This window comes from Populus alba, chromosome 6 (genome assembly GCF_005239225.2).
Source record: "Populus alba chromosome 6, ASM523922v2, whole genome shotgun sequence".
In the NCBI taxonomy this organism is placed as follows: Eukaryota; Viridiplantae; Streptophyta; class Magnoliopsida; order Malpighiales; family Salicaceae; genus Populus; species Populus alba.
The window spans coordinates 4,788,498-4,801,734 of NC_133289.1; the positions used below are offsets into that span (position 1 = coordinate 4,788,498).

The 13,237-nt window shown below is 35.1% G+C and overlaps 1 protein-coding gene across 1 annotated transcript in view; it reads left to right on the top strand.

Moving 5' to 3' along the window:
- LOC118032636 (protein NUCLEAR FUSION DEFECTIVE 4) overlaps positions 1–13,237 on the top strand; it is a 38,879-nt gene that overhangs the window by 14,684 nt on the left and 10,958 nt on the right. The window lies entirely within an intron of this gene.

Below are 13,237 nucleotides of genomic sequence, written 5' to 3' on the forward strand. Positions count from 1 at the left end.
TATAGGCAAAATATTGCTAGGTTTTTCAACTTGGTCCCTCAACTTCTTTTCTTTTTCGTAAATTTTGATTTTTCTTATTTTTTTTGTATTTTTTGAAAACGAGCAATATCAACGTCGACTCAATGAGGTAAATCAATGATTTTAAAACTGACGCGTGAAAAGTCGAACGCGTTTGAAAATCTTTTAAAAATTTAAATTCTTTTTTAGACGACGTTGAAAATGCTAAAATGACGAAAATTTATTAAAAACATATTTTTTTGGATTTTCTTTATTTTTCTTTATTTTTTGAATTTTTTTGAAAATATATCAAAAACATGGGTCAAAAATTGGGTAGCAACACTACCCAGGGAGAAGAATGGCCTCATTATAATGGGTGACCTACCCAAGTAAAAAAAAGATGGAGAATGGTCTCATTCTAATGGGTGACCTACCCAGAAAAAATGATGGTCTCATTGTGAGGGGTGACCTACCCAAGTGGGAACGGGAAAGAGTGGTCTCATTCTTATGGGTGACCTACCCAGGGGAAAGAATGGCCTCATTATAATGGGTGACCTACCTAGGTAAAAAAAAGATGGAGAATGGTCTCATTCTAATGGGTGACCTACCCAGAAAAAATGGTCTCATTGTGATGGGTGACCTACCCAGGTGGAAAAGGGGAAGAGTGGTCTCATTCTTATGGGTGACCTACCCAGGGGGAAGAATCGCCTCATTATAATGGGTGACCTACCCAGGTAAAAAAAAGATGGAGAATGGTCTCATTCTAATGGGTGACCTACCCAGAAAAAATAATGGTTTCATTATGAAGGGGTCTCAATATCTTGAGACCTGCCCTTTTTTTTTTTTTTTTTAAATGGTCTTAATATCGGGTGACCTGCCCATTTTGAACTTCAAAAGAAATCATCTTACCTTGAGGAGTGAAACAGTGCTGGTTCACAACTCCTATCCTTTTTCATAGTTTCGTTGACCTGAGATTTTGTACCTCAACGGTTTTCCCAAAAACTTGGAAATTTTTTGGCTTTCGTCACACCTTTGCTGCCAAGTTAGTGTTATGACAATATAGCATGCATGTTTTTGTTACCTATCTTGGAAACGTAGGTCCCCCCCTTTTGTAGTAGACTTCTTCGAGTTCCTGTTTTCATTTGTTTGCCCGACCTATCCTCTTGAACTGGAATATGCTCCACACGCTATATTTCCTATCCTTTTTATGCTTGGTGAAGAGATCTCTAGTTCCTTGTGGGGCCCTTTCTTGCTCCATTGAACGTTGCTGTGTATTATATTTTTGCCGATATTTTAATTGCCTTTTCCATTTTTTTTTGAGAAATTATTTTTAAAAGGAAAACTCAAAAATTTGGGTTTGTTCATGAAAACTAAAACTTTCAATGCAATCATCATATTTTTTTTTTTAAGCAACTCTCATAAAAGGTGTTTTAGAAGTTATATGATGATACCCCTTTTGGGCTTTGGTTCACTATAGACCCCAATGTGCACTTTTTGCCTCCTAGTATGGTGTGCAATACCTACCAGGTTTAAATTTGGTCTGGATCCCTTCAATTTGAGAATTGATGGAGTCATCTTCTTAGTCATGTGTAAAAACAGTTCTTTTAAGTAAAAGATCTTGAATGCTATGAGATCATGCGCTTTATAAAGAAAAGGTTCTTTACAGAGAGAATTCACGGCCGAACTTTATTTTATGGATCAGGAAGCATAGTTTTCTTCATAGAGTCAGGATTCACAAGTTTAACTAGATCTTCTCCATCCATTCTAGATAACAATAAAAATCCTCCCGAGAACGTTTTTTGTACCATGTAAGGGCCTTTATTGTTTGCCGCCAATTTACTTTGATCTTTTTCTGGTAAAAGCTATATTTTCTTTAGTATAAGATCTCCTTTATGGAATCCTCGAGGTCTCCATTCCATATATGAAAGTGTACGGGGTGTGTAAACCCCAAGAAAAAAAAAGTGAAGAAATTCATGCATATGGTTAAATAATATATATATATATATATATATATATATAGGAATTCAGAAAATTTTGAATATGAATTTTCGGGTGAAATAATTCGAGATATTATAATGAACCCGATACTATTGAGGGTTGGATTTAATTGAAGAAAATAATAATAATAATAATAATATAATAATAATAATAATAATAATAATAATAATAATAATAATAATAATAATAATAATACACTTAAGGGAAAAAGAGGGGCCTAAATGCAAATAAGGGAAAATATAGTATAAACACTCTCTCCTCACCAAAACAGAATCGGTAGGAACCATAAAGAGAGAATAGAGAGTTTTTATACCCATTCTTGAGAAATCAAGAGAGAAACACTAACATTTCGAGAACCTATCCAAGATTTGGAGCTTACATATGGGATAAACACTTGAGAGCAAAGGATTATAAAGAAATTTAAAAAAAAGAAAAAGAAAGGAGGGAGTTGAAAATCTTCAACTGGTTGAAGATCAAGATCTTAATTTGTACCGGGTAAGGCATTCTAATCATGATTTAAAATATATATATATATATATCATTTTTAATGAACTGATGCTTTGATATTGAATCATAGGTTAGGGTTCTTAGACATAAATTGGGGAAAAAGTATTTATTGTTGAGATTAAGTTAATTTATGTGTGTGGTATGTAGTTTATGAAAGTATTGTTTGAAGGAGAGGGGGAGACAACTCTGGACAAACTTGTCTCCTGACTTTTGATGATATTTTGAATAGAGGGATGAGAGAATTAGGATTGGATTCCTTATAAAAATTGTAGATTTGAATGTTAACTAACCAAGAAAACTTGTCTTGCTCAATTTGGAGATGTAGAACTCTAGTTATGGGTTACCAACAGAAACTGAATTGTGACTGATTATGTAGGGTAGCAGGACTGATTTGTTGATGAGCAATTTTGACGATCTTAAAGGCAGAACTGAGTTCTCCTTCCTCAGAGAACTGGTAGCCTCGTGTCTTAGCTTTCTAACGAGATAAATCTCACTTAAAATGGAGCTTTAGAACCTTAGATATAGTTAAAAACTTGATGAGTGTTCGGACAGTGACAGTTCAAAGTCAGACAATGACAGTTGAGAATTGGACAGTGACTGTTCAAAACTAGACAGTGACAATTGAAAATTGGACAGTGACAATTCAAAACTAGACAGTGACGGTTGAGAATTGGATAATGACAGTTCAAAACTAGACAGTAACATTTGGAAATTGGACAGTGATAGTTCAAAACTAAACAGTAACACTTGAAAATTGGACAGTGACAATTCAAAACTAGACAGTGACGGTTGGAAATTGGATAATGACAGTTCAAAACTAGACAGTAACACTTGAAAATTGGACAGTGACAGTTCAAAACTAGATAGTAACGGTTGGGAATTGGACAGTGACAGTTCAAAACTAGACAGTAACCATTGGAAATTGGATAGTGACAATAGACTTTCAAGTGAATACCATAAATAAGAATATAAAAGAATTGAGTCATATGAACGCTTACACATTGAGATACTAACTCTGAAAATATATATGAGATATGTATGCATGTTATTATGAGGAAATGAACATACATAGAAAGTAACATATGAGTAATGGATGAATATGAATTCTCTATAATATCGACTTGAAGGAATCTTAACCAAAAAAAAACTTCCTTGTGATTCAGGAGGAGCAACCAGGATTGGATCTTCTATTAGGGGAGGTCGCGAGACAGGCGAAGCAAGTGTGTGATTTTTCCTCCTATTTGCACTTATATAATTTAAAATTTGTTTGGTGTGTGCAAATACAATAAATGTCGTGTTCAATATAAATAAAATCTAGCGTAAATACAAGATTAGCTTTGGCTAATGGCATCCGTGATGGGATTGCCGGGATGTGAATTACAAGATTAGCTTCGGTTAATGGCATCCGTGATGGGATTGCCGGGATGTGAATTACAAGATTAGCTTCGACTAATGGCATCCGTGATGTGAATTACAAAATTAGACTTTGCAAGGTCACCCAGTGTATGCAAGTGAATAAGATTATTCATTTAAGAATATACCAATGAGTGTTAATTGGGTTTAAAAGATTTACAAGCAAAATATAAGTTTCTTGTTAGAATTTTCAGGGATTTGATAGAAAGTTAATACTTCATTCATATTCATTACATGAGCATACATATATTCTTTATCAACATAATGGTATGTTTATTTATGTACATGTCCATCAAACATCCAGGAAGATCATTAGTTTATGACTCTACTTTATGATGCTTATGTAAATATTTAACATAAATAAAAGGGAATTAACGTGTTATGTAGTATACTTTTGTGTAAACCTTGATGTAATTATAAAAGCTCAGCTTAACAATTAGTATTTTAATTATCTTGTAATTAACCCTTTTGAAACCTTTAGAAACACTTATTATGTTGTAAATATTTTCTTTGCATGTTAGTATTCCTTTTCTTTTAAATTTTATGATATGATGTTTGGACTATGTTCATATTTAACATACTCGTATAATATATATATTGTGTGGAATTATGAGGTTTGATATAAGGTCCGGAATTATGGGACCTTGTAATGGCGGGTTGATTGAGTAAATTGATAGTTGTCGATAACTTGGGATGTCCTAAATGCAAAGGAAGCTCTGCCGAATTTTTGAAAAAAAAATAAAACATTTACCCTCAAATAAAGAGGATATGTTGGAATTTTTTACATTAATAGAGTCGTATAGTCAGACTGTTACAGGGTGGCTCCTGTTGAAGTTCGGATTGTGGTGCGGTATGCGTGAAAGGCAAACGACAACATTTCATGCCAATCCTTGTAGGTGACTATCATCTTCTAAATAATCTTCTTGACACTTTCATTAGCAACTTCTACCGAACCTTTCATCTTTGGCCTATATGGCGAGGAATTGGAATGCTTAATTTTCCATTTAGCGCAGAGTTCCATTATCATCTTGCTATTTGAAGTTCTGGGCATTATTAATTATAATATTTTCTAGTAGACCATATCAACATATCAAATCTCTTTCTATAAATTTCTTCACCACTTTTTTTTCCACGTCATCTCAACAAAGTTTCGTCAGATGATTTCTTATACAAAGTTTCCCCATCAAGATAGAAATCCATTGCCAAACTCCTCAAAGTCTTCTTGTCGATTATGGATGCCCCCATGGGATATGTCTGGTTTTGGATGAAATTCTTGATGTTGTAACCCATTTTTGGGTCCCCACATATAAAATAATAAAATACAAAAAATTCAAAAAAATATATTAGAAAAAAATATAACAGTGAAAAAATGCCAGAGCGCCCTAAAAATGCTCAAAAATTGATTGAGGATGTTCAAAAATATAAAAATTAATTTTTGACAGTATATCATTGACTGAGGAGAGCCCCGATGATAAAGAAAATTCAATTTGAGGAAGAAAAGTCCAAAATTAGAAGTTTATGGACTCAATTAAATTTTATTAAAGGTTTAATTGAATTTTTGGAGAGTTTAATTGCAAGAAAAATTGATTTTTGAGTTAATTTGGGCTTTAATTGGAAGAAATTGAAGTTCTGGAGTCAAATTATAATTTTTGGAAGTTCATTTGGTCAAATCAGGGGCTTAATTGCATAAATATTGAAGTTTAATGGCCAATTAGGGACTTAATTGAAGAAATCCGAGACCAAGGACTAAATTGTAAAACACGCGCAAATGGAGGGCCTAAATTTAAATCTGACGCGTTCTGGAGCCAAAATCCATTTAAATGAAACGGCGTGTTTTGACCAAAACGGCGTCGTTTCATGCACTGTTTAAAAAAAAAAAAGAAAAGGAAAACGCAAAACGGTGTCGTTTTGAAACGACACCATCGTCTTCTTCCCTGGGCACGCAGAGAACAGGGGAGAAGAAGATTTTCTTTTCTCCTCTGTTTCGCACCGAACTTCTTTCCCGGATTTGGCGCAATAAGACACCCACAATTCAGCCACTTGCATACTTTTGTCGGCCACTTGGATAGTGGGGGGGGCGACCAACAATGGCTGCCCCACCATGACGTCCCCCCCTGTTTTTGTCTATAAAAACAGGGGAAGGGGACCGAAAAGAAAAAAAAACAGAGAGAACATAAGGGAGAAGGGGGAGAAGAGGAGAAGAAAAGAGAGAGAAGGGAATAGAGTAAAAAACCTAAAAGAAGAAGAAGAAGGAGCAGGAGAGAAGAAAATGAAAAAAAAAAAACAGAGGAGAGAGAGAGGGAAAATACAGAGCCACCGCCGGCCACCCCACTGTCAGCGCCGCTTCCTGTCGCCACCAGCAGCTCTGCCAACGACGACAGCCACCACAGGTCAGCCTTTCTCTCCTTCTTCTTTCTCCTGCTTCTTCTCCGTTGCTAGCCTCCACTGTTCACGTAGCATGTGAACAGTGGAAGGCACTGTTCACATGGGCTGGGCTGAGCCAGCCCATGCATTTGGGCCGGGTTCGGCCCAGCCCATGTATTTGGGCCTGACCCGGCCCATTTCAAAGAAAAAAATTAAAAAAATTGTTTCAGCATCTTATAATTTTTCCGCGTTGTTTTTATATTATTTTTATTAATATCGGGCAATATGTTTATGTCGTAAAAATAAAAAAATATAATATTTAAATACCCAGTTTTTCATCCAAAACTTCCAAAAATACAAAAAGGTGTTTTTGTGCATATGGCCAAGTGTCTCAAAGTTAAAAATCATATTGTATTTTTCATACAACAAAAAACAATGTTTTAGCATGCATTTTGGCTTTAATAACCAGTTTATTAAAGTCAAGAGAATATTGGCCAAAATTTCAAAAAAAAACAACAAAAAATTTTATTTTGTTTGTCTCTTAGTATCTGGGGTATGACATTATACGTAATGCATATTCTGGATATTTAATTCTTTTTCGGATAATAGAACCTGGGGTATGACATTACATGTAATGCGTATTCCAAACAAAAATAAAAATAAAAAAAACCCACAAACACGACCTTAGATTTTATCAGACATTAAAATAATGCAGCCTACCTTAGGTAGGGCGTAGTTGGGGTGCTAATACCTTCCCTTTACGCAACCAGTCTCCGTACTCGATCTCTGAAGACCAGTTAAGGTTCCTATTAACCAGAATACTAGGTGGCGACTCCCAGTCCATATTTTCATATGTAGAGACAAGAATTCCTTGTCTCTCCCTATTTTCCAGGAATAAATATTCCAGTTTTGTTATTCCTTGAGGGTGGACGATCGTCGCGCCGCCGCACACGTGCGACACTTGATATCATAGTACTAAGGGTTTCCATCTATTTTCCTTTCGACTGATTAATAATGAGCTGAGTTATTTCTTATATCAATGTGTATTGGCTGTACCTTGTGCCCAAAGTTTAATTTAGGCATAGAAGCTGGCGTGACCAAAACATTATAATGGTTTCCTTCCCTTCCTAAATGGGTGAACTTTATTTCCTCAAATTCTCTAGCCAAATTAGACAGGTATTCTTGGTAAGGTCTCAACTTCTCATCCGTGGTTTGCCCTTTTCCTTTCACTTGGCAAATATTCAAAATTGAGTCTCCAATACACATTTATCTTTCTGATGTTTAGCTCCAATGTAACCTCTAAAATCAAGAATGCAAGCTTCATACTTAGTTGTGTTGTTAGTGCACCCAAATTGCGACTAAAAACCGGATACTGTTTCTTATTACGAAATATTAGCACTGCCCCCACTCTATTACCACAACACCATCAAAGTACATAATCCACCAATCTGATTTCCCTTCCTCGACTGAAGGCATATCTTTATCAGAAAAATCAAATTTTAACGGCTCATAATCTTTCCACAGCTAGGTGATAGGCGATGACATTCATGGCTTTCCTTGTCATATATACTATGTCGTACTCAACTAGTAGAACTTGTCATTTTACAATTCAGCTTGATAGATAGGGGTGGTTTCAGTAGGTACTGCTTGATTTTCATTAAAGCTTCTTCACACTTTTATTCCAAATTCCAAGATTTTTCTTCCTTAACAATTGAAGATGAGGTCATAAGTCGTGGATAATTGGAATATAAACCGAGCAATGTAATTCAACCTTCCCAAGAAACTCCTTACATCCTTTCTCAGTCTTGGGAGTTGGCATAGATTGAATAACCTTTACTTAACCAAGGTCCACTTCTATCCCAACAACTTCCTAGATTTCGCCTCTGAATGAACACCTTGCATGGTTAAGCCTCAACTTTGTACTTAGTTTTTTCAAATAATTCCATCAATATTTAGACATGATTCTCTCCCTCTTTAGATCATGTCATCCACGTATACTTTAATCTCTTTTTGCATCATGTTGTGAAATAGGGTCATAATGGCCCTTTGGTAGGTGCCCCCAGCATTCTTTAACCTAAATATCATTACTTTGTAGCAAAAGGTAGGGTTCCATATGGTGTTACAAAGGTTGTCTTTTCCTTATCCTATTGTGCCATTTTCATCTGTTTCTAGCCCGAAAATCCATCCATAAAGTAATATGGATCGACCAACACATCTATGTGTGGTAGAGGAAAATTATCCTTAGAGCTAGCCCGGTTTAAGTCCCTAAAGTCCCAACATTGATTTTATCTTTCTTGTTTTTGGGCATGACAACCATGTTGGACAGCCATTGTGGATACTTGACTATGTTTAGAAAATTAGCGTTCTACTGCTTTTCAATTTCTACCTTTATTCGGATTGGTCCTTCTCAACCTTTGCCTAACCGATTTGCATCCTTCCACTAGTGGTACCCTATACAAACCAGACATATCCTTGTAGGACCAAGCAAAAACATCTACAAAATCTTGAAGTTGTGCAATCAACTCTTCTCTTTCTTTAAGGGTGATCAAAGTCCGTATCTTTAACTCTTCTTGATTTCTTCATCGCCCACATATATGGTTTTGAAGCTCCTCTCTAGCGGGTTTCTAAGGTTGTTCATGTTATTAATTTTTTGAATCCCTTAAAGTTATTTTCCTACCATTCTACCTCTTCTACTACTAATATGTATTCTTTAAAGTCCGGCCATTCATTTTCAGTGTAAAGTGCAGGTGTAGTTATGGAAGATTCGTTTTGAAAAGGAAAGTGATGTGTAAAAACACCACGATGAACTTTTGAAAATATATGATCTCATTAAAGGAAAAGGTTTGGCTAAAAAAAAAATCCCATTAATATTTGGAACCTCGATTTAAAAAGTTGAAAAAGGCAAACAACACAATATCATGATCAAACAAACATTGTTGATTAAATTTTGAACACCAATGGAGCTTCTTGGGTCTCCCAATTCTGGAACATCTCTCCCTTGGCTAGCTTTTGAATGAAGGTCTTGAGATTCAAGATGCTTTGAGCTTAGGCTTGTTTGGATGCAAAAAGATATTATGAAGCATACATCCTAAAGATAGCTAGGTTCTAGTTCCTTTCTGTGAGACATTGGGTAGGTTTATTACTTGGTCTCTAAAAGAGGGTCTCTTGTTGTCCTAGTGATCACCCTCGTAAAGGCAATATGGGGGTTCAGCATATAGTAGGATGGCACTTGTACTAATCACTATCAGTCTAAACACTCAGCAAAGAGTTGGGGTTTACACAAACTTAAACCTTGACTCAAGTCATAAGGCAAGCTGTTAGTCCCCCACTTAACTTAAAATTTAATGTGTGTGCCCTCAAAAAGATAATAATAATAAAGTGATGCATGATCATACCATGTATGTCAAAATGTAAAGATGCATGCTAAAGCTTTTAAACAAAGTATCATTCATAATAATAAAACAACAACACATAGCATAATAAAAAAACAATTACCAAGCTTAGTCCAAGGGTCCCTAGTGGAGTCGCCATTCTGTCGCACGTAAAAATCCCCGCGGCATCCGATGGCGATTTTTTCGTTTGTTTTGCTGATTTGGTTCTTTGGAGTCGCCACCTAGTATTTTGGTCACTAGGAACCCTAACCAGTCTTTCAGAGATTCTAAGGCAAGGGACTGGTTGTGTAAAGGGAAGGTATTAACACCCTTAGTACGCCCTACCTAAGGTAAGTTGCTTGGTGTTTGGTTTGCTCTATAATTGCTATGGTGTTGGTGTTTTCTAATCCCATCAATTTTCCTAGGTTTGATTCAAATAAAATTTATTTGGATAGAAATCCAAGGAGATTCCATGTGCTTTGAAAGCTCATTTTTCCCTTAGTATTTCAAGAGTTTTGCGACTCGTAAATCACGAGGAAGGGAAAAAAAATAGAAATCTAAGGAAATTCAAGGCCCTTTAAAAGCTTATTTTTGCCTTAGTGTTTCATACTCTCACGGCTCGTAAACCGTGGAGTAAAATTGAAATATCCTCGATTATAATCAAGGCTTCTTTCAAGGATGTTTGATGACTTATTATTCCTAGAAAATTATTTTGGATATTTACCACTTAGGGTTTCTTTATCCAAATATTAACAGTGAATAATAACAAATTATTCCCAATAATATTTTGAATATTCATCCCTTTGGGATTTCTTTATCCAAACATTAATGGTAAATAATAAATGAATTCCCCCAAAATAAGATTTTTGTATTTTTTAGAATATTGGCTAATACCCTTTAGAGTTTTACAAACATGTTGTAAAATCCAGAAATGCAAGAAAATAATTTATTTGTTGTGTTTAAGAAATCCATGCGAAAACATATTTTTTTAAAGTTCAAATGTTTGTTTTTCTTTTAAGATATTAAAAAAAACATGTTAGGGTATTGGCCGTATGCAACACACAAAAATATATATATATATATATATATATATATTTTTTTTTTTCTCAAAAACAAAAAAAAACAAACATCACATTTAATTGCAATTAAAGACAACAAACTACATTTATATTATCAAAATTTGCAAGAAAAACTGAACAGTCCTAAAAATCAAGGAGGGCCCTCGATGCCAAACACAAACTTTTTTCTTTTCTGCCAGCAGGAGACCCGCACGAACAATTACTGTTACTGGTGAATTAAAAATTCATATTGCACAGTAACATGCACAGTAACAGGGTGAATTGAATTCATGCATGCATGCATGAGGACGAGAAGAGCTTACCTGGTGCAGGGACGAAGCTGGTGCTCGGAGATGAAGCTGGTGGATGGCGCTGCAGCTTCTGCACATGACCGGTTATCACTGATTCTGGAGACAATGACGAACGCTGGTAAAGCTGGTGTTGCTCTCCGTCTTCTTCTAGCCAATGCTCTCTCTGGAGACGGCGAAGACGATGATGAAGGTGTGATGTGCTGGTGGAATGGACGTTATTCCCTCTGTTTTTCTTACTCTTTCTCTGTTTGCCTGTGGGCTGCCTCTCTCTCTCGTTGCTCTTCCTCCCTCTCCTTCTGTCCCTTTTTCGTTTCACTGCCCTCTCTCCCCTGTTCTGCTTTCCGTGCTCTCCTTATCTGTACTGTGCTCGTCCATTTTCCTTCTATCTCTGCTGGTTCCTTTTATATATGTTAGTGCTGAGGACGAATGTCTACAACTGTGGCTGAGAAGAAACAAACTGCTGTCTGCTGGCTTGCATGTTCTCCCGGTTGCGGGAGTTGTTGATAACGTTGCCGCTAATCTTGACTGCAACTAACGCTTGGGATGGAGCTCATCGTTGGAGGAAACGCTATTGATGGCTGAGAATGGAGAGATGAACCGTGGGAAAGAATCTGGTGGTGATGGGGAGAAGCCAAAAGTGTGTGGGGATGAAGGGAAGATGGAAGGGCAGAGGGGCTGGTGTGCTCTTTGGTCAGCTGAGGGGAAAAAAGAAAACGAAGGGAAAAGGCTGGAATCGGCTAATTCAGGTGAGGGAGAAGAAGATCTTTGCTGGTCTTCAATTTTGGCGTCAGAGAGAGAAGAGACGGTGAGTTGGTGTCTTTTGAAGAAGAGAGGATCAGCGGCTGCCTTTAATTTGTTGGCTGGGAGAGGGGGAAGGGAGGCTGGTCCGGCAGCTTCTTTTTTTCAAGCCAGGTGGGCAGCCGGCTGGCTTAAAAGAAATGAGTTAAGGGTTTTGTGGTTATTCTAATTTTTTCGTCGTAAAATTGCTCCCTTGTAAATTTTATCTCCGAATCAATTTTTCTCCCCCCTTTTATTATGATTGAGGTTCACATGTATAGAAAATCCCTATGTATACTATTCAAGGAAATATTGCAATAATTATTTCACAGATTGTCTTCTATAACCAGCACTAACAAATCTCATATATGTGATATTTTATATTGCATTGATTATTTTCCATAACCAGCACGAATCAAATCATATATCTATGGTATTTTATACTGCAATAATTATTTTTCATAACCAGTACGAATTCAATCATATATCTATGATATTTTATATTGTAGTGATTATTTTTCATAAGCAGCACAAATCAAACCAAATTATTTATAATTTATTAATTACCTCCTTGACATATTGCTTCCTTAGCCCTGATGCTATATGTTGTCTCCACATGTAAACACTTATATTTATTATTATTATTATTATTTTTTTCATTTTTTTCATTTTTTTTTTATATATATATTTTTTTAAAAAATCAAAACATGGGTCAAAAATATTTGAGTAGCAACAAACCCAATAATGAGTAATCTATTTGGCCTTTCAATGTAATATTTTTAAATAATTGCCCTTCCTCAAACAAAGTTATAATGTTGTAAATTATGATGGTATTTAAATGTGTATTAATGATTATTTTTTAAAATATTTTTTATTTAAAAATATATTATAATAAATATATATTTTTTATATTAGCATATCAAAAATAATATGAAAATACCAAAAATACTTTCTTTCTTTATTGTTTCTCATAAAATGCTCCTTATATAAACCTTATAATGTGCATATCTTTAATTATTTTTCTGAAAAATTGGATTTCAATAAATATCTTCCCTTATATTATATAATAGTAATAGTAATAACAACAACTTTAACATATTTGACATTCACTATTTTAAAACATAGTTATTATGGATTGCGTTGTTTATTTTGAACAATGATTCTTTTCCATCATCAAAATTTTAATACTTTCAATTTCATCATTGCCATATTATTTTCTGTTTACATTTCTTTTAATTTGCAGTATCAAGCATGTTTTGAGTTTTGAGAGGAACTTAATGATGAATTAGTCAATTGGGGCTGAAAATTAAAATTGAAAGAACAAGGACCATATTTAACAAAAAAAACTTTATTCTACCTAATTTGAAGTACATACAAATCATTTCAAAGCTTCAGTCCAACTAACAATTCCAGAGCATTCACACAAAATAAATTCCAGAGC